Source organism: Bacillus rossius, chromosome 8 (genome assembly GCF_032445375.1).
Source record: "Bacillus rossius redtenbacheri isolate Brsri chromosome 8, Brsri_v3, whole genome shotgun sequence".
Taxonomy (NCBI): Eukaryota; Metazoa; Arthropoda; class Insecta; order Phasmatodea; family Bacillidae; genus Bacillus; species Bacillus rossius.
In genome coordinates, this window is record NC_086336.1 from 46440472 (window position 1) to 46466516 (window position 26045).

General features: G+C 39.2%; 1 protein-coding gene across 4 annotated transcripts in view; it reads left to right on the forward strand.

Moving 5' to 3' along the window:
• The window catches only part of LOC134534853 (uncharacterized), a 288966-nt gene that overhangs the window by 203331 nt on the left and 59590 nt on the right, over window positions 1-26045 (forward strand). The window lies entirely within an intron of this gene.

The window sequence follows — 26045 nt, forward strand, 5'->3', positions numbered from 1 at the left end:
CAGAATGTCCCATAACTCTTTGTCAAGTTGAGAACAATCGATAGGCCAGTAAATTACGGTTTTTAATCTCTAATTTGGAAGTCTTATGCGGCAGAAAAATTTTAATCGAATAAATTTTTATTAGTTATACCGTAAAAAAATCTTTTATGCCAATTTAGAAAGTTGTTTGCTTCAAACTACCCATCTTTTCAAATACATTTCTAAGTTAGAATTTTTTTTACAGTTACCCGATTAAAAATTGTTGCCGGTTAAGTCGTACAATTAATTTGCCCCCTCCCCCCTCAAAAGTATAGCATGTTTTAATGTAATTTAGAATTTTTATAAATGGTAGGGTTATTTATGATTGCGTAGGAAAAATGAAAAGTCAGAATATATAATGATTTTGTGCAGAGTGGGGATTTAAAAACATTCGAAAATAAAGATGCTTTTGACTCGAAAACTAATGACACCTTTTGAATATTTTTTTTTCTCTTAATTCAGATCGAATGGACTTTAAGTAAGTGGGACAATCCTATATAGGTACATTCTCCGTAAAAAAAAGTCAATAAAATTAATGTAATTCCTAAACAGCGTAAGGAAATCAGAAGTTAACAAAGCTAACATAACATACATGTAATAAGCTCATGTGTAAAATATACAGCTACAGTCTATACAGTGCCGGTTTTCAATACCTATAATTTAAATAATTTTCTTTGGACAAAAGGTTTGAAAAAAAATATCGATAATAGTTTAGATATGTAAGGGTTTAAATCCTGACAATTCTAAATAATTATGTCACACACTATTTTTTCTTGTACGTTAAGGAACTTAAAAAACCTCACGTTAGCTAAATAAAGAATGTTTATTAAAAACATTCGCATACCGGCATTTTGTTTGAATATTTTTACCGTAGAGCGTTATAGCAACTCGTGTTAATGATTGTTTTTGTTATGTAAATTTTTTTACGTTTACTTTTAACAAGGAACTGTCTTGATTTTCTCTAGAGCACTAATATTTATACTTGCAATCGTGTTGAGTAATCTTGATTTAAAATACTTTCACAGAGATAAGCTATATCATGTCAAAAAAAATTACAAGACAGTTGAGATAGTGGGCTGAAGACATTTGCAACAAGAACTTTTAAAGTAGGCCAAACCTTTCTGCTGATTCAGAATTGTGTTAAGCCGGAGGAGACAGACTAACGTAGTTATTGTACTGACGAACGTAAACTGTTTATTGTTCGTCAATGGAAATTAAGTGAATGATTTGTTTCGTTTGTATTTAGTCAGTAGGAAGGAACAAAAGACTGTTGTTGTTGTTCGAGCCATTTGGTTTCTGGTCATTCCAAGTAGTAGTGGCATGTTTCGCTCTCGAGTCTTCTGTAGCGTCCAGAGTGCTTTTGTGGCGCAGCCATTTCCGTTCACCCCTCGCCTTTTAAAAAAGAAAAGAAGAAAAAAACATTCGGACTGTTCTCGCTGAGTCCGTGGCAGTGTGCCAACGTTACAGGTCTCTAAATCACAAACTTCCCCGAGTGCCCCCACGCCACTCCGAGCTAGGAACGCCTTTGTCAAGTTGGCGGTCTGGATGAAACTTCCCGAAACCTGATCTTGGACCCGAGTTAAACCGTTGCGTCACGGAAGGCGTAACATACTGTAGCGTATTACAACTTAATCTGTGAATACTTTATAAACATTGTTAACGGTTTGTTTTTCTGCGAACTATTTAGTTTCTATAATTTCGTGATTTTGCGTATGATTTTAACTAATTCATTAATTTATATGGTTAGTATTTTTTAATTGTTTAGTGAAATTAGTATTTATTTAATGGTTCTGATGAATTTAAAGACTTTATTTTTAAATGTGATTGTTCTGTATACAGTTAAGAATTCATCGATCGTATGCAGTCTATTTGTACTAAAACTATCTGATTTTGTAAGAAGTAATTTACAAATTAATAAAAATTTGGTTTTTACCAAAATCCCAGGAACAACCGTATTTCAGGGTTTTGGTAAACACCAAGTTTTTATTCATAAAGTTTTACGGCTAACCATATATTAAAAATTTGGTTGAAAACTGTAGATTTTATAACACATGATTTCATGCTCTCAGCTTATTCATAGAACTAATTATCGGTTTGTCTTAGAGTTTTTCAAAACCATTAAATAAAGATTTAGGTTTTTGTTTAAAACATTTTTAAAAAATAACCACAGTTATATTCATGATCAATTTCAAATAAGGAAAACGACTGAATAGAAGAAAAACAATTTAGGAAAATACTCTCGTACAAATTTTCGTTAAAAGCGTGAAAAATAAAAACTTAAATTCCGTAATAGTCCACCAGTTAGAACAGGAGTAAAAAATATTAAATTCAAAATAATCTTTTTTTGCCGTTGTTGGCTGGAGTGATTGTCAGATGTCGATTCAGTTATGTTTAAGATTTGCCTAGGTGTAATATGCGTCAGGCACTATCAGTTAGTGACCTGTGAAATTAGTTTTTTAATTCGGGAACGGGGTAACTTGCAGACTTACGTAAATTTTAAATGAACTTCATACCGTTGGCTCTGAAAAGAGAAACTCATGGGGCTAAACGCCATGCCAGACTTTGCTTCCAAAACCTTCCAGCGAGGTTGGTCAAATAATGTGGAGGGTTATGATGACACCGATAACCTCACTCGTGCAGATGTGTTTGTTACAAAAGTTACATGTCTTAAATTTCCATAAATCATTTTTATATAGGACGGAATTTAAAATTGGCAATCAGAATCTCGACAACCGGAAACAGGGGGGAAAGAAGCTGTCATTTTTGTCTCTTAAGAATCTTTAAGTGAAGAAGTAAAAAATGTGAGAGAATAAAGAAATTATGAAGGTAAGCTATCATGTATAGAGCGAATGACGTTTCTGCGACTTCTACAGTTTGCAGAAAATTAATTTTATTGTGTAAAGAGTTTTTAGTGATGCTAAACTCAAATTATTTGAAGCGTGAAGATATGCATTAATATCATATAACAGGTTAAAATTTAAAAAAAATGAGTTATCCCAGTCAGCAAAAAAGAAAATAATAATTTGACAGAATGTCAGGATGGAAAACTTTTATTGAGGTTATCTGTCCAACTTCACGATGGAGAAAACTGGAAACCGCATTTGGTCCAAAATTACCCTAAAAACTTTGTGGGCGGAGACGGAAACTTGACCGTGTGACAGGGCCTTAAGATAGTTTGGGTGTGCGGGAAATGGTTTGATTGGGAAGGGGTGGGGGTTTAAGGGGAAGGGGTTGTCGTGATCGACTGGTGCGGGTCGATAGCACTGCAGTAGTGACGCGACGGCCTTGGAATACCCCTCTGTCCCCTCCTTCATCCAACTCTATCCGATGAATTGTTTTTTTACATGCTTTATATTAGCTTCACCTGTATGTTTGTCTGTCCGTCTGTAACTCTGTCTGTCCGTCTGTAACTCTTTCGACTAAGAGTGAGTGACTCATCACAGTAAAATGTCCCACCCATTTCATTACGTTCGTTAGCCGAGCGGTCTAAGGCGCGCGACTTCTGTGACGTCAGCTTTCGGATTCAAAGATCGTGGGTTCTACTCCCGGTCACGCCGAAAAAAAAGAATGTTTTTTTTTTCCCCGGTAAATTCTAATATTATATCCATACATCTAACTGCAAATGATTCGTAGAGACTTTACCATTTCTTTGTGACGTTGCAACTCCAAATAGTTATCTCAGATGGTAATAGGTAGTGTCGGTAACTCATTTCCCTATGATAATTATACGTAAATATAGTTTAAAAAACTAAAAAAACATGCTTTTAAAGAATATCAAACTAAAAAGTTAAAAATAAATATAGTTAAAAAACTAAAGAAACATGCTTTTAAAGATTATCAAACTAAAAAGTAAAAAATAATTTTAAAATTAAATTTATGACAATAGTATATAAGCAATACTAGTATAAATGAGAAAAAAGCATGGGGCGCTTAATATTAAAAAAATATGGCACAAAGCGCCTCAAGCTTTTTTCTCATTTATACTAGTATTGCTTATATACTATTGTCATAAATTAAATTTTAAAATTATTTTTTACTTTTTAGTTTGATAATCTTTAAAAGAATGTTTCTTTAGTTTTTTTAACTATATTTATTATTGTTCCAGCCTCTTCCCCCCCCCCTCCCTCCCTCTCCAGTTTTAGGGGCGGTCATAGGCCAGACAGCTTGACGCAATCGCCTTGTTCTCCCCTCCCTTTCTCTACGACACGGGTATCCATGGCAACGGGGGAGTTCTCCGCATCAACGCGTGGGCTGCGAGAAGAGAAGACGCGGGTCGGTAGACGGTAGACGGTAGACTGTAGACGGTAGACGGTAGACGCCGCACTATCGATCGGGGACGAGCCTCCCGAACAGTTTTCCCGGAGGGGCAGAAATAAAAAAGAAAGAAAGCGGCAATGGAGGTTATAAAGGCCCGTCCACAATATCAATTTTCCCAAAATTGTGTCCTACGGTTGCTGATCGCTGATTGGTCCACGTGACCCTCTGACGTCTTTGGGAGGCGTGGAAAATGGTCATAATCTTCCTATTTCGAACTCATAGGTAAACTAGAAATCTTTATCCTCATCCGCGTCCTTTGGTAGCACATAATAAGACCACTCTTGATGTTTGCGGTTTCCAGTTTCCATTTCGAAATTTTGCAGGAAGGAATAGACGGTGTGATAGGAAGCCAAAAATGCCAAGACGAATTTTTGATTAGTTCATGAAAACAAACAAAAACGATGGGGAAAAAAAACACTTGTGGCCGCTCTAACTTAACTGAGCGGTTCCCACGTAAGAAATCAATAGGTTCGGACATCGCAGTTGAAGACAAAGCAGTTTTTCGTGCGACAATGTGACGTATTTAACACTAAGATAAGTACACGGACCGTCCACAGTTTCGAACTGTCGCGGACGGGGCTTTAAGGCTCTTCACAACTCCATGTGGGTTACCTCATCTGCCCCAGACAGAAAGTTGTATCATTAATTGGTTTTGGTTTTATAAATTCTTTTATTTTAGCGGAAAGACATTACACATGGCAGAAGCCAAGAAAATACAGTAACATATAGAGTAAATAATTAAACACTACACTTACACACAGCTGCAATTCCAGACGCTTGTTAATTGTCTCTTCTTGCAGAACGGGACACGAATAAATATACAAGACACCATAGCACACATGACTGTGCTGTCGTCTAGTTGAGCTTATAGCCTTCAGGATTCATACAAATGCTGGTGAATCAATTTGAAGACTAAAAATAAAATTTTCTTAAAACTATTTTTTACGTGACAGCGTCTAATAAATCGATGAACGCCGGCTGCACGCACGAAAAAGAGTTCCGTTACGCACATTGTTCCGTTACGCACATTGTTCCGTTACGCACATTGTTCCGTTACGCTTTGTCCCGTTACGCTCATTGTACGCTTGCGCCGCATCTATCTCTCTTCCACTCGACTGTTTATAAAGTGAAGTGAAAAGTTAATGTGGTTTTCATTGCTTATTACAACAACAATTTCGGCAATAAAGGTTAATTATTCTTGCATTTTAAAAATATGATTACTAGTATAATTTCAAGTATTTATTTTAATATTAAAATAAAAATGATTCAATTTTATTCATAATGTATGCAATCATTTCATCAATGTTTTGTTATGACGTCACGTTAAACCGTCGTCCGTAAACCGACTTTACAGACAACCAATTTTTTTTGTATGTAATACGTAAAATTAAACGTAGGCTTATTCTACATAAATAATACATACTCGCAGGAACGTGCCCAACACTATCTTATTAGCTGTAAGAAGGCACTTCCGTTACATTTTACAGCTCGGGAGATAGCGGTTAGTAAATATCTGGTCAGAGAATTTGTGACTCGATAAACAAATGAAATGGAGCTATCGGAATAAATTTGCGTGGGAACCCTTTAAATAACAGTAATGGGAATAAAACTAAATTACCTCGTCGGCGAGTGAGGCCTAGCCTTACCCTGGCGTGGTTTTGTGGTCGAAGTATCGTGCGTGAAATAGCGTGCGGCACGCGGAAAGGCCGTGGGTTCGATCCCTGCACGCTGCAATCGAAGGGAATAAAACCGTTAAAAAAAAAAAAACGTTTCTACTTGGAGTCTACGAGCGATTGAAGTGAAACTTCTTGCGTATTTGGTATAGATAGTGATAAATTATTCACGTTTACAATCGCACTATTCTCATAAAAATGAACGGTAGGCCTACTTATTGAGTTAATTGCACGATTCAGTAACTATTCTCCACACGGATAGATAAATAATGGATACTTTAAATAAAATAAAAAGAAATATGGTTATCAATCGTTATCTTACCATGTGTATAGACTTCGGCCTGAGGCGCACTTAGGTCCACCCTAACCCGGACCACACCTACAAATACACCTAGTTTGTTAGCTTAGTAAAAAAAAAAAAAATTGATTTTAGTTACATTCCACTAGATGCTCCCAAAAAAATAATAAAAAAATAAGAATAATTCTAAATAGAATATCATGTGTACAAACACCCTAACCTAGCCTATATTTTACTTTTGAAACAAAAATAAATAAATAAATCCCAGGTTTCACGAACGCGGATTTTTTTTTAGCGTCAGACTCAGGGTAAGTGAATAATAGTACCTATGTTTCACACGGCGCGGCGGTCGCAAACAAAACAAAACCATCGCGGGGCGGGACTAGACTTGAAACGAGGCGCTTCGCTAGCGTCAGAGAGGAGCGAGGCCGTGACACGTTTTTTTTTTCTGAAGAGAAGCCGCCTGAGGCCTCAAGTCTGTGACAGCGCTGAACGAGCGTGAAGCGCGTAATGTGATTGGTGTCGGCGGGGTGGGCGGGGGGAGGACTCCTGTCGGTTCCTCGCCTGACAGAAGCACGCGGAGTACACAGGCCGCAGCCAAGTAAGCTGTAGTGCCTTCCAGCTGACGGGAACATTATGTAAGCCTTTCGAGGGCCGCGCGATCACGCAACTACTAATGCAAGGAGATCACGGTCTTTTTTTTTTAAAAGATCGAAAGTAAGTCGCAAGACAGCACCAACCTTGCAACTTGAAATCGCGAAATGGAATAAAACTAATTTCTCTCTCTCTCTCCCTTCCCCATTATATTCTTATTTTCGTAGTGTTTTGGAGCATGTTTTCCGGAAAATGTCCGGCTTTCCGCACCTTCTCCTTCTTTGTATCTACACGAAGAACCTCCCCTCTCTTTTTCTCTATTTCCGTTTTACGCCTTCTTTCTTTTTTCTATTTTTTCTATCCTTTCTCTTTTTTCTCTCTCTTTCTCTCTCCCTCTCTCCCTCTCTCCAACCCTCTCTCCAACCCTCTCCCCACCCCCGCCAGTACAGCAGTCAGTCTCTCTACCCGCGCAAACACCGCCTGCAAATCTGCGGCACGCGCCAATCAACCGCCTCTTGTCCAGTCGCGTGATGCGACGAGGAAGTGATGCTGAAGGCTGTGCGGAGACGAGGCCATCACAAAGGCACCTTCGTTAACGATGCACTTGACGCACGTCGTAAAAGTCTCGTGTCTTTTCTTTTGCAAACGTATTCGCGCGAGGGGTTGGAAGTAGACCGCGGCCCTTGGAATAGTGAAAGGTTGAATTTTTAACGGGTGTGTGACGGGTAGCGGTTGAGGCATTTCAAGTTAACCGTTAAAGCGACACTTAAGATGAATTGCTGCTCAGTATATAATTCCCTTCTCGAGAAACATGAAATATCACTTGGTATGTCGATAAAAGGTAATTTATTACCGCTTTCACATCGTCTTGCTGTTGAACGTTTCACAGTTCAGCGCATGTATGTGTGCCAAAACCAACAAAATATTAATATTTTAAAATATTTTGGAATTTTTACAATTTTGTGGTGATATTTCCCCCTTAGACAGTGTAATTTATTGAAAATACTTATAGCGTATTTTAGGCGCTTAGAATCTTATGTACAGTATTTGTCCGATCTACGCAATCGTTTCACGAGTACAAATAAAACGTCGAATTATCATTCATTTTTATCATCCCTGTTATTGTATTTTTTTCCCCTTAAAATTGTGTGTTTGCAATTCGACTACTTTTACAGTAGCAGCCAAATATTGTCTACCATTACCTATCACATACTGTTAAAAAAAAATAACAAGACTATGCACCACAGACAGGTAGAAATAGGTAGCTATAAAAAATACATCAACTTAAAAAAAAGCAAAATCTTTCATGCTTAATATTTTACAAATAGAACTCTTTTTTATTTAGTTTTTGGAAATAATTTTATTATAGACTCCTAGCAATTAACCGTGTGTACCGACGGCTGAGATGTTTTCACGTCAAAAATCATTCGAGGTACATATGAAACTGTCGTGATACTAAAGAAAACGTTTGCTACACCGCTCTCGGGACTGCTGGGCGGATGCCAGCCACTGCTACTGACAGTGTTGGTCTTGGTGTGACCGAGGCAGCATAGCAGCGGTAGCCTTCAGAAGACGGCGTGTCCTGAAGTCTGAAAGGAAGCCCGTGGGACGTGCAGCGGAAGGAACGAGTCTGCGTCAGTTGCCGTGACACGCACTCCCGTCATGGAAGGAGTGGTGTATTGTGTGGAGGAGGGAGGGGGGGGGGGTTCTTAACAGTCGTAAACAACGTCGACACTGCTGAGGAGTTGCGTGATGGGGCGGGCGGCGATTGGCTACAGCGGGTCCCCAAGTGCAGAGCCCATCATCTCCAGTACTTCCGGGGATGTTTGCTTCCAGAAAGTGGCGCACCCAGTAACGAATAAAATTTCCCCCCCGGGGGAGGGGGTGGGGGTTGAGAGTGAAACGAATAGTTTCGTATGGTGTTCAATACGCTGGTTACGAGGAAAAATTCGCCGGTTCGTTGGCCTCTCAGGCTAGACTACACAGTTGTTTACATAGGTACTCGTTGAAAATGACAACCTGTTCGTCGGCTGCTGACTCGTGTGAGACGTCTCAACTACTTTGTCCGTAATTCGGCACTTTTCTTGGTTTAGAGTTTCCCATTGGCTGACAGTTCCGCAGATGAAATGTGTGTGTGTGTTTGTTGGGGGGGGCATCGTACTTGAAAAAAAGCATTTTCACCTTAAATTTACGAAGAATTCTGATTAAAAAATCATCCAGGAATCTTCGTAAATTTGCGGGTACTAAGTGAATCTAAAATAATCTTGGTATATCAGCAAAAGTTCCAGAACGTATTAAGACTACCCGCAAGAACACTCGATGTCTTCCACACGTGTGTCTACCCTGTTTATTAAGGAAAAAAATTGAGCTCAAAAGTTTTAATACCACAGATGCGGTATACAAAGATACACTATCGCGAAGTGAATCCGGGTATTTTTCCGGTCTTAAAGCAATAACTCACAACAGTTAAATGAAGTCTCATTAATTTAAAAATAAATAAAAACAATCCATTAATAATGTTTTTAACGAATTACTGGCATCTTTAAATGTTATTATCAAAACAGTTTTTTCATCTGGTTTTTAAGAATAATTGACATACAGTAGAGTTAAAAAAATAAAAATTGCGATCTTTCAGTATTCGCCAGTGATGTGTAAACATCTAACGTCGGTGACAAGCAAATTCATGTGTACTGATGTTGCAAATACACTTATAATACGAAACACGGACACGAAATTTAACGTAGAATTAATTTTTTTAAATGCTGAGCGTAACTAATATACGCAAATTGTGTTTTTACTTAAATTTGTGGACGCGGATCACGCGTAGTTTCCAAACTCGCCGCTAGAATCATTTGATTATCAGAGCGAAATTTCAAACTATATAATGACACGGCCCCGATAAAAGCGAAAAAGACCTGAATTTTTGACAAGGAATGTTATTATTAAAATTCATTAAACAGTTAATATTATGAAATTTCCGTTTGGCTTTGTGATCTTTGGTTCGCGCCATCCGTCAGTTTGCAGCACCGTTGTTCCACATTTTCGTTCCATACAATTTCCGTTACATTCACGAAATAATGCCGTATAACGAGAGCTAAGATGTCATACATTAACATATTAAAAATATTTCCTCTTTTGGACATATGCCATTGTTATGATTACTCTGTATGTCTTTAGAGGTTTTTCATTGTATTTCTTATGACACAAGAGGTTTCCTATGACATGCAGTGTAACCATAAATGGCGTATGTAAATAAATAAAAAAAACAATTATCAATATTAATTCCGAGAAGAAAGGACATAAAAAATTATATCCGTCCGATCAGCTCTGATAGGTACACCACAAGGGCAAGTGAAGTAAACGGGGGGCGTAAGCACGTCCCTGTGTTCCACGGACACGGGTCCTAGTTGATGGCCAAATACTCGGGTGCGCGCCTGTAATCTGGGTGGTCCCGTTTTTTGGCCGTTCCGCGCGCAACTGTGCGACGTAACAACAACAAAAAATATATGCCGTTTCCCCGAACGTAATAACGTATTTTAAAATGTTGCAGCGCGCGCGCGCGCGTATGTGTGTGTGTGTCTTTCAGGTTTGTTTATTTTCCGTGCCTTGGGCCTTGCGGTGTTTTTATTTTTTTTTTCCCACGCCTACATTTTTTTATAGGTTCAGGGGATTCGGAACAAGGCCTCTTACCCCCCCCCCCCTTCCCTCCAACTACCCCTGCTTACACAGACCAGCGGGTTGTGTCTCTCACGGCCGTGAGCTAACAACGGGCTGTTACCTTGCTCGCACGGGTGTAAGCGACCCCCCCCCCCCCTTATTACCCTACTCCCTCTTTCCCTGCAACAACGTTCGTTGTTTCCGGGATGGGCCCGAATGCGGCCTTAGAAACTTCCAGACCAGGCAGCGGCCCGTGTGAATCAAGTGTACTTTGTGTGTCGTGAAACTTGTTCTCAGGACTTGACAGTTCCCCACCCCCCCCCTCCAACCCCAACTGTCTCTTGCAGAGCATCACGTGATGTGGTCGTTTACGTACACCGACAACCACAAATTTAGCGTTTGGAAAATTGTTAACTTGCCGTACGGAATTATTCAACACGAAAAAACCTTGTTTATAATAAAGTTTAGATAGTTATATGAAGTTAATTTTGGTTTCGATTTTTATTGTATTTGAAACGGCACCGAAGATATGATAATTATAGTTATAGGCCTACCAAAATCTAATTGCGAGCTATCATTAATTATATTTTTGATTTAAAGCTAAAAATATTACCGTTCATTTGTAAATTAGTAACTAAATCACACGTAATAACTCGAGTCATTGTAAAAAATTTCGTTTTTTAAAATAAGTTGAGTTTTATCGCTAAATTTCGAATACTTATGTAAGTATGTTTTTCAAGTAGTTATTTGTGCTTCCTCCTGAACATAAAACCACAAGAAACAGGGTTTCACAAAAAATAGACACTGTTGGAAGCATACGTATCTAAACCACTGGTATTACTTTTGAGGAGTGTCAAATTAAAAACAAGTTACGTGACACATACTGTACCTTTGCAATATCCCACGACCGAGCGATTCGTCCTTTGACGATCGACGATTCTGTTAGGATCCTTACAAGTATTTGGGATATCCTTTAAGATGCACTAAGGTGCCATTATGTGGAGGTGTTCGGAAAACGTTTTATTTTATATCAGTAGTTTTGGGAATTTCCACTTGGCCCAATATCGCCTCTGTTTGAACACTCTCTAAAGGATATGGGTACGTAATCTTGGATCCTACAGCTTAAGCTGTTAAAAACCAATAATCTAGCGTAAAGAGAGTGTTGCCAAACTCTTGCTTATCTGGTTTAACGAATTTTTTGTCCCATTGTTTTATTTTATAAATGAGTGTTTAATCAACTGATATGTTTCGCTCGGATTGCTTTGTATTAATATTGATTACATCGTATATTTTCTCGTAGATGACGCTTGGTTAAGTGTCGGGGAAGGTAAAAAAAAATATATTTTTTTTCTTCAGTGCATGATTTCGGGTATTAGCTAACCCTTAATGACTAAAAAAATGGTTTTAAAATAAAACATTGAAGTTCTGAAGAGTAGAGTATGAAAATGTTGCATTACTGTCTATACACTCCTTTCCCATGTAACAAATTTCGAGGACTCGTTCTGAGTTCGCGAGTCAAACCCAGAACCTCCTATTTTCGATATTCGATTGTAAATAATTTATTCCGGCGCAACATTTAACTTGCAATAGTTATGGTTGAAAGTTCGATGTTAGTTTTTTTTAAATTTCTCCCCTGATTGCTAAATCTGTAAGTATCTATGTTATTTGTGTATAAATAATTCTGCGAGTGGTTTGGTTTATGGGTTCCGCGATAATCGATACTTGAAAAGTGGAACGTAAATAAGGAGAATCTCTTTAGCTGATACCACATACATTATTTGAAGATTAAGGACATCTGCCCTTGGTGTTGACATTTTGCATATAGCGTCGTGAATATTTAATTTCGGTATTTTTTTTCTTCTGCCGGTTGGGCTTCTCTAGCACGCACTCACTCGTGTTTTTAACATCACAGAGCACGTTATAATCGACTTTCAATTGTCGGTCACGAAAGCTGAGCAACATAAAAAATTTATGATATCCCATAAATATTTGAGGGTCGCGATCCTCTTGATCATCTTCGGCGAATTCATTGCGACATATGTGCCAACGGCTTCTGAAACCAGAACATTTTCAGACACGAGGAATTTTGAACCAGTGTGATAATGTATTCAGTACGCAACATTACAATGGTCAATCAATGGTGTAGGTACAAGTGGTTGTTTTCAAGGTAACTTGGTATCACTCTAGGTCATTACTTTTCTTTACACATTAATAAAATATTTTTCTGTATTCGGAGATAGAGTAAGTCTAGGGAATGAATTTTGAAAAATCGTTACTGGAAGAAAAATAATAGCCTTCTGGTAATTTACTCCTGGAGTATTGTAGAGAAGTCATCAAAAAGCCACAAGGTCTTCTTGCACTGTGCAGAGCTTGAATTCTTGGCTACGAAAATCTGTTAAGAGAAAGGAAAGTAAATTATCATTTATTGTACTAAATCCTTATGTTACAGTCCCGAAATGGTTTGGCAGTTTCAACTACTTGATTAGCCTTACGGAGTTTAAATTTGTGTATCTGGGCCACTTACGAGGTAATAAGAAAAATAAACAGTAGTACAGATAAGCTTTTAACTTGTTTTCTAGGTTTGAGAGCTTTTATTTTGATATTTCATTTGAAGTTCTAGGTTATATTCGACGTTTTGCAAGAACCGTTAAAAATTATTTAATGACTAAACTTGAGTTTTAATTATTACCCCTCAAATTTGTTGTTGGTGGAAAGAACTACAAACGAATGCAGTACTTTTTATGTTAAGGGAGTTTTAGTAATTTTATTTTTCAGTCTTTCTGAAAACCTTCATCATTTGTATCCCTTTGGTTTGAGTTTGCCCATTAAATAACCTTCCATTTCTAGTTTCTATGTAGGTACAAGTCTTGAAGTAATTTGTGCATAATTAGGCAGCCATCGTGTTCATAAAAGTTATATAAATAACACTATATGTATATGAATGTGCAAAATACCACTCACTGACTCATCAAAAGTTGTCTGTAACTATGCATCAGACCTACAAAATTTAAATTCGGAAGATACGTTCCTTACGTAACATGAGCATGCACTGAATTGCGGAATTCAATTCCCAAAAGGGTGAATGGGGGTGGGGTAGGAAATTATTGGAATATATTAAGAAATAATGTGTGATGTATATATATAATGTGTGTATGTAAGTTGTGTATGTACATATGTTGTGTCTACGTGTGTGTATTAAGTAAATGCATATATGTATATGTGTATTTATAGTCACACACACTTTCGAGTTGACGGTTGTAAGGTCTGAGGACCATGAAACGAAAATCTCTGTACATTTTCCTCAGTCGCGCCATAGTAATGGCTGCAGTAGGTAGTCTTGTTCGCTCTAGTGTCAGGGATGCCAACTTGGGGGTTTTACCCCCAAATTTAGGGGGAACAAAGCTGCAATGCTGTTTTTTTAGGGGATAAATTTATTTAGGGGGATTTTTTAGCGGGTACATTATTTAAGAAAATTTTTGGGGGCGTGAATTTAAAGTGTATATCTTGAAAACAAAGTGAAGAAAGAACAGCAGCACAAGTGGCGAAAATAATTTCAGCTCTCAAACAGGGTGTACAATAAAAACTTTAGAGGATTTTTTTTATCTAAATATAGGGGGATTTGAAGTTGGTCCTAGGGGGAACACTCTGTAGGAGTTGGCATCACTGTCTAGTGTGACGTCCGCCTGTGTGGGTGAGCATGCGGCGGTGACGTCACTTGGCCGGCGGAGTCGATACGGCCGGCCGCATCTACGACCAGGGAGAGGAGGGGGGGAGGTGAATTGATAATCTCGCCGTGAGGGGTCGGTGGGTAGCAGGGGTGGGCTGCAACTGTTCCCCCTGGGGCCAGAGGGAGGGCAAGCAGGCACCGCCAGACACAGGCATCGGCGAGACGACGTATTTTCAGTTTGCCCTGGTGGTGGAGGGAGGGGTTAAGTTCGGTAATGACCCCGTCCGAACACTGCCCTGTCTCGTAAACTAGCCAAGTTTCCACCCGCCCATGTGCGCCGTTAGTCATGCGGCTGGTCCCGAAATTGACGAGGAATACCAATGGGTAGAGACCTGCAAAATTCGCGGATTCAGTGACCTCCGGGATAGACTCTACCACACTCTACACACACTACACACTCGGGCAAATGCCACCTGTTCATTGGCTGCTGACTTGTGAGTCGTCTCGACCGAGTGTCTGTGATTCGACACTTCTTTGAGCGAGGGTATCTAATTGGCCCTCATTACTCCACATTAACAGTAAACCAATTGCAGAAGCAGCATATCACGAAATGAATCCGCGAATTTTGCAGGTCTCTACCAATGGGTTATTCAGAATGATTTCTAAAGGGAGAGGGTTAAAAATTTAACTTTGGTCTGTAGCTTCAAAAATAAATTAACAAAGTTTGTTGCTTGGATTCTGGGTTGTAGTCGCGTCGAAGGAGAAGATATCACCGTTTAGGTCGACGTTGCAGTTACCTACTGAAGTTCTGGAAGTTATCCGCATTTTAATTCTCTCGCCTGAGAGGGGGAGTGTAACCCGATTGGCTGCAATTGTGGGCCAATCAAAGCCTGATTTTTTTTCTTCTGTTTGGCAGGTTAGTTTTGCCAGTCTGAGCTGGACTTCTGGTGGTTCCTGGCCAATCAGTGGTCTATTTTTTCTTCGGTTGCCTGGGATGTTTGGCCAATCAGATGAGATCTGTCTTTAGTTGTATGCGGAGCTAGGGTTTTTTTTAGGATTTCTGAAGAATGGTTCCCATATCCTGCCTAGTTTGTACCCATCTTCTCTATTTATGTTTGAGGGATGTTTTAATAATTTATACTGATTCTCGAATGTATCTTTTCTTGTATTGTGGACTTTTGGCTATGGTGTTGGAATGGACCGTTTCTATTTGCACCCCAGTATTCCACGGGAAATAAACATAGTTAAAAAAAAAAGTATATTCAGTATTTGCTGATGGAAGCTAAAATGTCTGCTATCGTGGCAATAACTGCTTCTTGGCTTTGGAGGTAAGGCCGCTTTCATAATGACGGTGTTTCCGACGTTTCATAACGTCTTATTGCAGCCAGATTGTCTCTCGTCCTTGAGTATAGCTGTAACAAGGCGTGCCGAAACGACGGACACATCATTATTACAGACGTGGCCTCAACCCAGAAACAAAAAAAAAACAGTAACTGATAATTTTTTCTTCTGATTTTTGTACTCGTCCGTCATCAAATCCCTACTAATATTATAAATACGAAAATGTGCCTGTTTGTCCTTCTTTCAAGCAGCAACGGACCGACATGATTTTTTTTGCATATAGGTAGTTTATGGGCCGTATAGTGACATAACATTACATATAATAATGAAATTACATCTCTAATACAAACATTGAGTTTATGTAATTTCTCTACGTCCGCCACACGGTGATATAGTAAGGTCTGAAAACTTCATATCCTTCTCCTTGGCAAAATCCATCCGTTTAGTGAAGCTTGCGGCTGCTAGCGAACTAAAGGCGCTAATAATTGTTTAGTTTAGAACTTCGTCAATAGCTGGCGTTGCCTTGAATTTGTAATGCTCTATTGTTTGGTGCGTCCGTCACGTCTTGTCTAAAAATGGCTTACCTGCCTTACCCCAATATGAAGCTGAAGATTGGCGTCCCGGTTTTGCTGATGCGTAGGATTGATGCACCTAGATTGTGCAATCAGTGGGACTTAAAAATCAAAATTTCCCATTTTTCAAGCGTGTGTCCTACAGACTAGAAACTCGGTAGTGATGTTCCTTGTATTATGAGGTGTTTAGCCCAAGCAACGCTGGGTGCTTCAGCTGGTAACAAAAATATTAGTCCAGTTTTACTTGTATCCCTGTCAATATCATGAGAGACAAAAATAAATATATATTATAATGTAGCCCTACATACAAAATAATTAAATTTGGTGATTTAAAGATTTGCAAGTTTTAAGAAATCTTATATAACTTTTCCCAACCAACTGATTTACATGTATTTAAATGTTGTCAATCAATTTATGTGCTGAGATGGGCTTTGCTAAATATACCGGGAACCAATGAAGACAGCCCCCACATACAAGCATACTAATAGTATTAATATTGCCTAACCTATTATTTTCGAATTAAGTTACAAAAATTCCATACATAATGGGTGTGAATTAAAAAGAAAGCAAGAACAGCTGCCCAAGACCTTAGACTGCTCTGTATGATGGTAATGGTTATAACGTGCAGATGTCGTATGAAGTTAAACTCGCCTCACATGGCATGCCCCCCCCCCCCCCCTCTATTTTCTTGTAGTTAATTTTTTTAAAGGGTTCTTCCTGTAAATTGATTACAACAGTTTTTTTTTGTTTTTGAATTTGTTGTCTGGTCCCAACTTGTCACCGAAAATTTACAAAAAGTTATTTTTCAGGCTGGAAAATATCGTTCTGGTGATCGTAATTATGAACGTTTGCGTGACTTATTATCGCCGTTAGATAACAGTACGGTTAATATCTGACGATAAAAATGGTGACGCGGCATAATGTAATGATGATAAAATTTGTGATGCAACGTAATATGCAAGCGCTTTCGTGTTACACTCAGCAGAAATAGCCCTTACTTCATAGTAACAAGACGACAAGCAAACTTGAGTCAGCTGCCGCCGCAAGTGATTGCGTGGCTTCCGATAGCTACAAGCGGTTCCCAAACTGCGAATTCCTTGTGGTATTGTCCACTCCTAATGCGTGCATCTGCTTTTGATAGCCGAATAGCTCGTGGCTGCACTCATGCCTTGTCAACGCTGTACATGAATGTGATCTGTAAGCTCACTGGGCATGAAGCATATGGAGACGCACCAGAAGATGGTCCGACCGTGTAGACCAAAAACTGCACCGCAGGCCTATCCGACCATGTAGCGGGAAGCCTACAACTCACGTAGTTTCCGTTCCCTGCAAGAATTTCCGAAGATTTCCGAAGTTTTGCGTTTTGGTATTTACGCCACTTCAGCCGCTAAATCAGAAGTTTCCAATGAAAACAAGCATGTTGTGACTGACCTAACCTAACCCTTCGATTTTTTTTAAATTTCAATTTTTGAGAGAAATCCGAAGTTGCACGAACGTGGTAGGGAACCGAAACTACCGCCATGTAGCACGTAGCTGCCATAGAGACTTGTCCAGCTGTGCACCTTAGGGAAGCCTAAGATGTCCATCAAGTTCTGTCCCTGCCCGAACACGCCCGAATATTCACCTTCGGCCAACCTAGGGTTTATTTATATTTATATATATATATTAATATTTCTCTGTTTATTTTAATGTAGCTATTCTGACCTATATAACTAACCGTCCATGGTGTTTCAAAGTGTTTTAATGTAGCTAACCTAACCGACTACTTTTAATATTTGAACTCATTTTTCCCGCGCAAAAATAAAACAAATCCCGAAGTTGGCCGAAGGTGAATTGTTCGGGTGTGATCGGGAATGGCAGAACTTTTATGTGCATGTCGTGCTGACTGGCGGCGGAGTGAGTGGTCAGTCCAACCACTCACCACCAGGGGCGCTTGCGTTCCTGGTCACTAAATCCAGTACTGGAAAATTAGTAAAGCGGACCACGAGTCCAAGTGCCCAACCCCCGCATGGTAGACTCTTTTCTACTCTGTCCAACACTTCATCCTGACCATCCTCTGTCTCCTGTAAATTCCTACACGTAATGCATGCCAATTTGCATCCCGCATGAATGTGCCCAGGGTTTTCCCTGTGTCTATGCAGGTTTTACCTGGGCCCAACCTATCTCTAGTTATAGTCTAGATTTAAGAGTGAGGGGAGTTAAGTCATGGCGCCAATCGTTGCTATGGCTGGCCAATCCCCTCCTAGCACATGATGCATGCGACCCTCTCCCTGCATGGCTAATCCCAGCATGACTAGGCGTATAGGCTTCGGCCTGAGACGCACCTAGGTCCCTCCCTAACCCGGACCCCTCCAAAATACACTTAGTTTTAGTTAGGTTAGAAAAAAAATGTGCATCTCAGGTCTCCCGTGCACCTTATAGCTGCGATAGAGGCTCGTCGTGCCCAGTATCTCGCACTGTCGTCGTCGCGAAGACTTCCCGTGTCGGGACGGAAGGCGCGGGAGTCGCGTCGTGGGAAACAGGAAGTGGACGACGTTCCTCGGGACGGGAGACGCCGAGACGTAATTTGGAAAAAATGCCGCCGACATCCGCCGCGCTGTCACGTGTGCGCGTCTGTCTGTGTTTGTGGCACGGAAGTGCTCGAGTATCTGCAGGGTATTTCAGTCCATCCTGGGTATGAAAAAAAAATTGGTTGTCTGTAAAGTCCGTTTACGGACGATAGTTTAACGTGACAAAGTCATAACAAAACATTGATGAAATGATTACATACTTTTATGAATAAAATTGAATCATTTTTATTGAATTATCACTATTTTGTATGGATGCAAAGAAGGAGTGAAATAAATCTACAATTTAATTGATAAATTTTTACTTTTATTTGCACTCATTAATTCAAAAATGTTTATTGCTTTAACGAAGAGATTATTTTAACTATAACTTTTATACATGTTTGCTATGTCATTTCTTCCAATCTGTGTTATTCTGTTAGGGATAGGACGATGATAGGAAAAGTAGGAAACGAATGGGAGTGTTTCAAGTTTGATGTGCCTCGAAAAAGTCAAATCGATGGTTGTTCTAATCGAGTGGAAGAGAGATAGATGCGGCGCAAGCGTACAATGAGCGTAACGGGACAATGAGTCATCCTTTTTCGTGCGTGCAGCCGGCGTTCATCGATTTATTAGACGTCACGTCAAAAAATAAGCGAATTTATATTTTATATTTGCGTTGGTGAGGCGGTTTAATACGTGTGACGCTCGCTGGTGCTTCTAGCGAGGCATCGTCTCTAAGCGCATAGCTCTGAACTTGCATGGTGTCTTCTCGTCGTGCGTAGGCGGTAACTATAACTTTTATATCGGGTGGAAGGGGGGGGGGGGGTTGTGTGTTTATGAAGATAGATGAATAATCCAAGTCCATTGAGTGCTTTCAAGAATCAGTACCGGATGTTTCATGCCTATTAAATATCCTGAAAACACTCTTTTTAGCCATCACTCTTCTAAAAATACATTTTAAAATCGAAATACGATAGCAAAACTTCTCATCTGACCCTCAGCCTATTCTTAAATTATCTTTGTAACAAATGCCACTCAGATATCTTGAAGTTTTCAAATTACGTGTTTTCTTCCGAAACAAATTAACGGTTGTTTATAGCTAAGCTATATTAGCTATAAGACAATAAATAACCCATAGTTAATGTAAAAGCCAATAATAAAAAAAACAAAGAACAATTATCGTATTAATTTCTACTTTTCCATTCCATACAAGCATTGATTAAATTTGTGATTTTTTGTGTCATAATAACCATACCTATGTTGTCAGAGATTTAGAGAGAATTTTTCTAAGTTAATCAGTGATTTGAGAATTATTCTAAAAGAGAGAGAAAAAAGGTACGATATAAGATATTTTTGTTGCTAGTATCAGTAAAAAAATACATTTTGTATTTAAAACATTTTTATCATCAGCGTAGGCGTTCGTTATCGTAAAAACTTTGTGTGTGCAATTTGGAAGCAAAACTAAACTTGAAAACTTTAAATTAAGCCTACGCCGTTCTTAATGCGTTGAAAGCTAAAGCGTGTATTCCTAGAGGCGTTTTGTTAGCTCGGGGAGCCGTTTGTTTATGCAGGTCGATAAACTTGACTTGGCAACAGTCCGCTTCGGAGAGTTCAACCGGCGCTACCGTGAGCTAGTTAAGAAGTGTCGGTACAAACACTCGGTTGCTAGGGATGGCATCGTCAGATCGGAAATACCGATATTTTAGGTTCAAAATATCGATAATTTTGTATCGATATTTTGGTGCCGATATTGATTAATATCGATATTTTGTTCCGATGATATAGAAAAAGAATAAAATGATAATTTTTGTAAGTAAAAATACAATTTTATTAAAATATCTGTAAATCAATTTGCAGAAAAAATAAATAAAACGTTGGTACGAAGGCTATGAAAAAAAAAATATTATTTAAAAAATATATTTATTAAAAATATTATTAATTATTTAATATTATTATTACTTTAATTATTATTTGTTGTTCATTATACTCTTTTCTACATGTTTGTTGGCTTATATTCGCTTAACATTTTCAGTAGTTTACAACAGTAACAATCCATAAATATTACTTAAAATTAAAAAAATAATAATTTAAGGGAAATATATATCAAAATATGTTAGGATGATATTATTGAATGATATAAAAATTGAAAAAAAAGTTGTATTCACTTTTGCTAGAAAGAAATTAGGTTAGACATCTTAAGAACTCAATTCAACATATTCTTTAACAATAATTCTATGTTAAGTAAAGCATGGGTAAAAGTTTCTATAATATAATAGATGTAACGAAAATATCTATCTTTTCAAGCCGATATTATATTGGTATCGATATAATTACGGTTCGGCCGTGGGAAATGTGTCCATGCGGGCCGTTGGATAATTTATGTTCCTGTGATATCTGCTTAATCGACGCTTCGAGGGAAAAAATATGAGACCCTGAAATAGATCTTGATCTTGCCGTTTCTTTCAAAAGAAATTTTTTCCGCATTCCAACAGGTTTCTTTTTTTTTTTGTTGCAAAATCGACGTACTTAACTTTTAGTGCTGTAAAAAAAAGTTCCCTTTGTTGCCGAGACAAATTAATCTGGACGGATAGTTGTATATGTATGCATATTTAGAAAGCTATTCAAAACGTTGGGATAAAAACAACTAAGATTGTAAGTACTTAGGGATGTAGGTCTTAAACTACAAGGATAAAAGCTAAATTTATACTCCTAATCGATTACTTCTTTAATAAAACAAATTTTATCCGATGTATTTACAATATCAAATACTTTCCATAATTAATTAGCAATGTCTCTTATCTAACACTGTTATCGATTAAATGTCTTAAAAGACGACACAACAGTGCTGCAAACAAAAAATAATAATCTCGAGTCAACACTATTAATTACAAATCGAAAAAGAAACTTCATAGTATTAACTGCAAATCAAATCGAATGATTCTGTAGTCGACGTAGCTGCCCCGGCAACGAATCCTAGCGGCGGGTGCGGAAACTACTTGTGTTTCGCGTTAGAAATGAAGTTGAAAAACACAATTTTCGTGTTATATTTATCACGCTTGGCAATTTTTTTTTTTTTTAAGAATTTTACGTTAAATTTGTGTTCGAGTTTCGTATTGATAAGTGTATTTTGCAACATGAGGAACACACTAGTTTTCTCGTTAAAGAGATTCGATGTCGCACTTCTTCGGCGAGTAAAGACACGCTCACATATTTATTATCTCTCTCTCTCTCTTTCTCTCTCTCGATAGACAGAGTTTGGTTTAAAGTTTTAGACGGTAATAACAAGCCACGAGATCTCCGTTAATGTCAACCCCAGCTGTGTTGCCGCCTGCAGTCCGGACCTCGGGCAATCGCTTCGAAACACGTCGCTCATCGCCGGACCCGAATACACGCGGCAGTTGTTTCCCGACGACTCGTCGCCTCCGGGCAAACGACGTAAACAGACGACTTGGGAAGCTGGCGGGTTTGTTTTGTTTTTGTCGGCGAGCGCCACGCGGTGGTAATGGGCCGTTTGTTGACTCTCTTGTTTAATTACTTTTCCTCCCCCTCCCTTGCTTCTTGTATCAACAAGCCGACCTCTTCGGCGGCAGTTACCTGGTCCCGTACATTAACAAGTGTTTGTTTGCGTGCTCGGAGAGTTCTCCGTCCGTCCGTCTGGAAGCGCGTATTTATTTACCTTTTAGAGACCTTTCGAAATTCGCCTTGCTGTTCGAAGCCACGCTTCCAATGCTACACCAATTCACGTCTGAACAACGTTCTCATTGGCTCATGAGTAGGCTGACACGTTCTGATGGACAATAAATCAGTAACATTGCAACATTCATTCGACCAATACATAACGCAGTTCAGACATGCAGCCTGGTACACTGTTATAAATCACAGTAAATGTACGGATTTTTCAGCGAAGAATTCACCTCATTGAAACGAAGTGTTCTTTGTAATTCCGAATTAGGGTGGTTTTTTTTAGGGTAAAAACACACGTAAAAGAAGTAAGATAGTTTTGCAGTAGTCTTAATAAGTTATTGAATGTTTTTACGATGTATCAAGAGTATTATTTTGGAATAATGCTCAAAATGAGTGAACTCGGTACCTGCAAATTTACGAAGATAACGTTAAATCACAGGATCAATTTATTGTAGTCGGCGTTCTTCATAAATTTAAGGTGAAAATTTCTAACAGTGTAAAAGGAAATAACGCGAAATATGTACATTTATACAGGTGATCAGGAATCAACAGGTTTTGATGCATCTTCTTCCTGTGCTGAAATAAACAATTTTTAATTTTTCCAGAAATAATTGATTTTGTACCAAAAAGTGCTAGTACAGTCCGTAGGTAGGGACTTAAAACAATTGCTGGTTCAGTAGGTATCAGTAGTCGTCTGTTCACTCGAGTCTTCAGTCGTCAGTTCCATGCTTGACAGTGTTTTCGGCACTTCTTCAGTGGCGTGATGTTGATGGGCGCAGAGGTCCCCGCACGAACTTTCGGGTCAATCGAAGATGCTGCAAACAGGTTCGAGTCTTTGAATATCACGCGGTTGCGAAATAAATTGGCGATTTATTTCAGGCACTAGCCAATAACCCGCTGCTTCGCTCGCGCAGTTCAGGGTATTGCTGATATCTTACCGTAGTTTTAAGGAAAGTGTGCGATTTATTCAGAAAAATTTTACTAAAGAAATTGACACTGTAAACTGTCGCATAAATGATTTAATTCGTAACAAAACTGTTTAGGAATATTTACTGAAGTAGTTATGCGTACGCTTTTTTATTTTTATTTTTTTAAATTTTTACGCTTTTCCCCACGACTTTGTCTGAGTGGACTTCAGAACTGGATCCAGAGGGGAATGAATAAATAAGGAAAATGAATTACAATATATACATACGAGTCTGAATTGTACTGCAGTTTTGCGCTTCATTGGCATTGTTGAGTCGCAGAATTTATATATATATATATATATATATATAAAATTGACACTCATAATTTAATGCTATATATTTGAATAGACAAACATTGTATGATATTATTTTCCGGCAGCATGTCTTCAAGTTTTGGACACCCGATACTCTCGAACAACTAACATAGCTGACCATGGAGAGAAGCAGAAATTCATTTGGGCACTCTATGTTTGGGCCTGGAACTTATTTGTCGTCGTCGGAAGAGAAGCAGCGGTCCGTTTTGGAAGCGAGCTGAAGGAAGCGTTTCAGAGGCATCGCGGTGAGCGATGTACACTCGGTGCAATGGTAGCTACCGGACACGTGGTCGCTTTCTCTCTCTCTCTCTTTCTCTGTGTGCTCTTCAGTGCGAAACAGCGGAATTCGAATGAGCGCGTGAAAAAAAGAAGGGGGGGGGGGGGTTCAACAGCACGCGCTGTCTGCTGCTGTCGATTCCGATTCATGAAAATGCAATACGGAGCATTTGGCGTGCGTGAGATAAGAAACAGGTGTTTGCCCAACTTACTCTGTGCATAGTGAACTCTTTTGTCAGAATCTTTGGATTAGCGGGCGGGGGGGGGGGGGAGGGGGGGGGAGGGGTATTTAGGCGTGCGGGAATGTGTGTCTTGGTGTGTGTATAGTGTGGGAAGCCTTCATTTCACAGACGAGAGAGCCACACCCAAAGTTCCCCGAAGTTTATATGATTTCACAGTATCTTTAATGTAGCTATCCTAACCAAATCGACCGTCCACAATGTTTTAATTTATTTATAATTTAGCTAACCTAACCTAATTGACCATTAGTATCATTTTATCAACACCGCCATTTTTATTTACAATGAACCAAAAAAAAACCGAAGATGCACGATCGGAGGTTTGGCCCTCTCGTCTGTGAAAAGAAGGCTTCCCATATAGTGTGGTGTAAGTGAAGTTACGTTTGGGGTGTTCCTATAAGGGGGAGAGAGAAGCTATCCCAACACCAGTTAGATCCGCCGAGTGGCGTGATGTATGGGGGGGCTTGTGACGCGAATCGCTGAGAGACGACGGCTGGCTTTCTATTGGCCGCCTCGTCAAGCAGTCGGCGCCCCGATGCGTCGCAAATTAGGGCCAGAGAGAGAGAAAGAGAGAGAGAGAAAGCGATGCGTGTCCTGGAGCTACCATTGCGTCAAGTGTGTGTCGTCTACCGCGAAGCCGTTGGTAGCAAGGGGTTTCATTTGAGATTTAATTTTAGTATACTTAATGGAGTTCGATATTTATGAGCCATCACATACTAACAACTGTAATTCTTCACTTTTTTTAAGATGAACTGTGTGCCGATCACCGCAGTTAAATGCATAATTCGCGTAATGCTTCTTCACTACTAAGGCGGTGACTTAGTCACTTTTCACCGTCCGTCCGGATGTTTTGCATGCGATTTGATTGTTCGAATTGTGTATGCTCAGCTTCGTGTTAACCCACGTGATTTGAAAAAATGCTCGAGATTTGTGAATGGTTCCTTCTCACAAAATGTATTTTAAAAAAAGGGAGAGATCAGGATGGTTCATCTTTTCCCGAATTTTTTTTTTAAATTTTTTTTCTCCTAAAACGGGCCGCTTCTTCTTTTCCAGAGTCAACGCTGAGTTTTGTTTATTCACCGGGCAAATCCCCTTGGAAAATGACGCTATTAATTTACCGCGTAGTATCTAATAAAGGTAACCGTGTGAAGCCTGTCCCTTGCTGCCAAAGAAAGCAGAAAGTTAATGGCATACAGCGAGAGTTGGTTCCAAGCGTAGGGTTTCCAGACGAGTCGACCCCGACTCAACCGGCGACGGAAGAAAGCTTCAGCGATGCAGCAGACTAACGAAGGCCGTACGTAGACTGCGTGATTTGAACAGCTTATTTGCCGACAACGCTGTCTAAATCATGAATCGTGACCAGCGTATCTCTGATGCCTTGTGCAAATTATAACTTGCATCACTTCGAATGTTTAAATCCATAACGCATGTAGTAGACTCATCATTATCGCAAGTTCTCGGAATACTTCACTTCAAATTTGAAAGGCGAAAACTCAAGCCAAACCGTAAATAAGTTGAAGGTTTGAAGATGCTTGAGTTGCGTTTATATAGTTATTTTGTTAACAGAACGTTTTGTTACGTTCTGGGACAATTATTACCTAGAGTTCAATCTTTTTTTATATTCCGTATTTTGTTTTTCAAACAGTAGTTTTGGGATCGTCCATTAATCATGTGAGGCTTGAAAAAAGGGGGGGGGGGGGGGTGTCGGGTAAAATCACGAAATATCACAAGGGGGGAGGGTGGGTGTAGAGAGATATCACGTGTATTTATTTTTTCGTGCGATTTCTACTAAACCTAAAAGGGACGCGTGACCTTGACTCGCCGTAGCCAGGCAACAATATCCCCGCCCGCCGCAACATGAACCACCCGGCTCGGCTT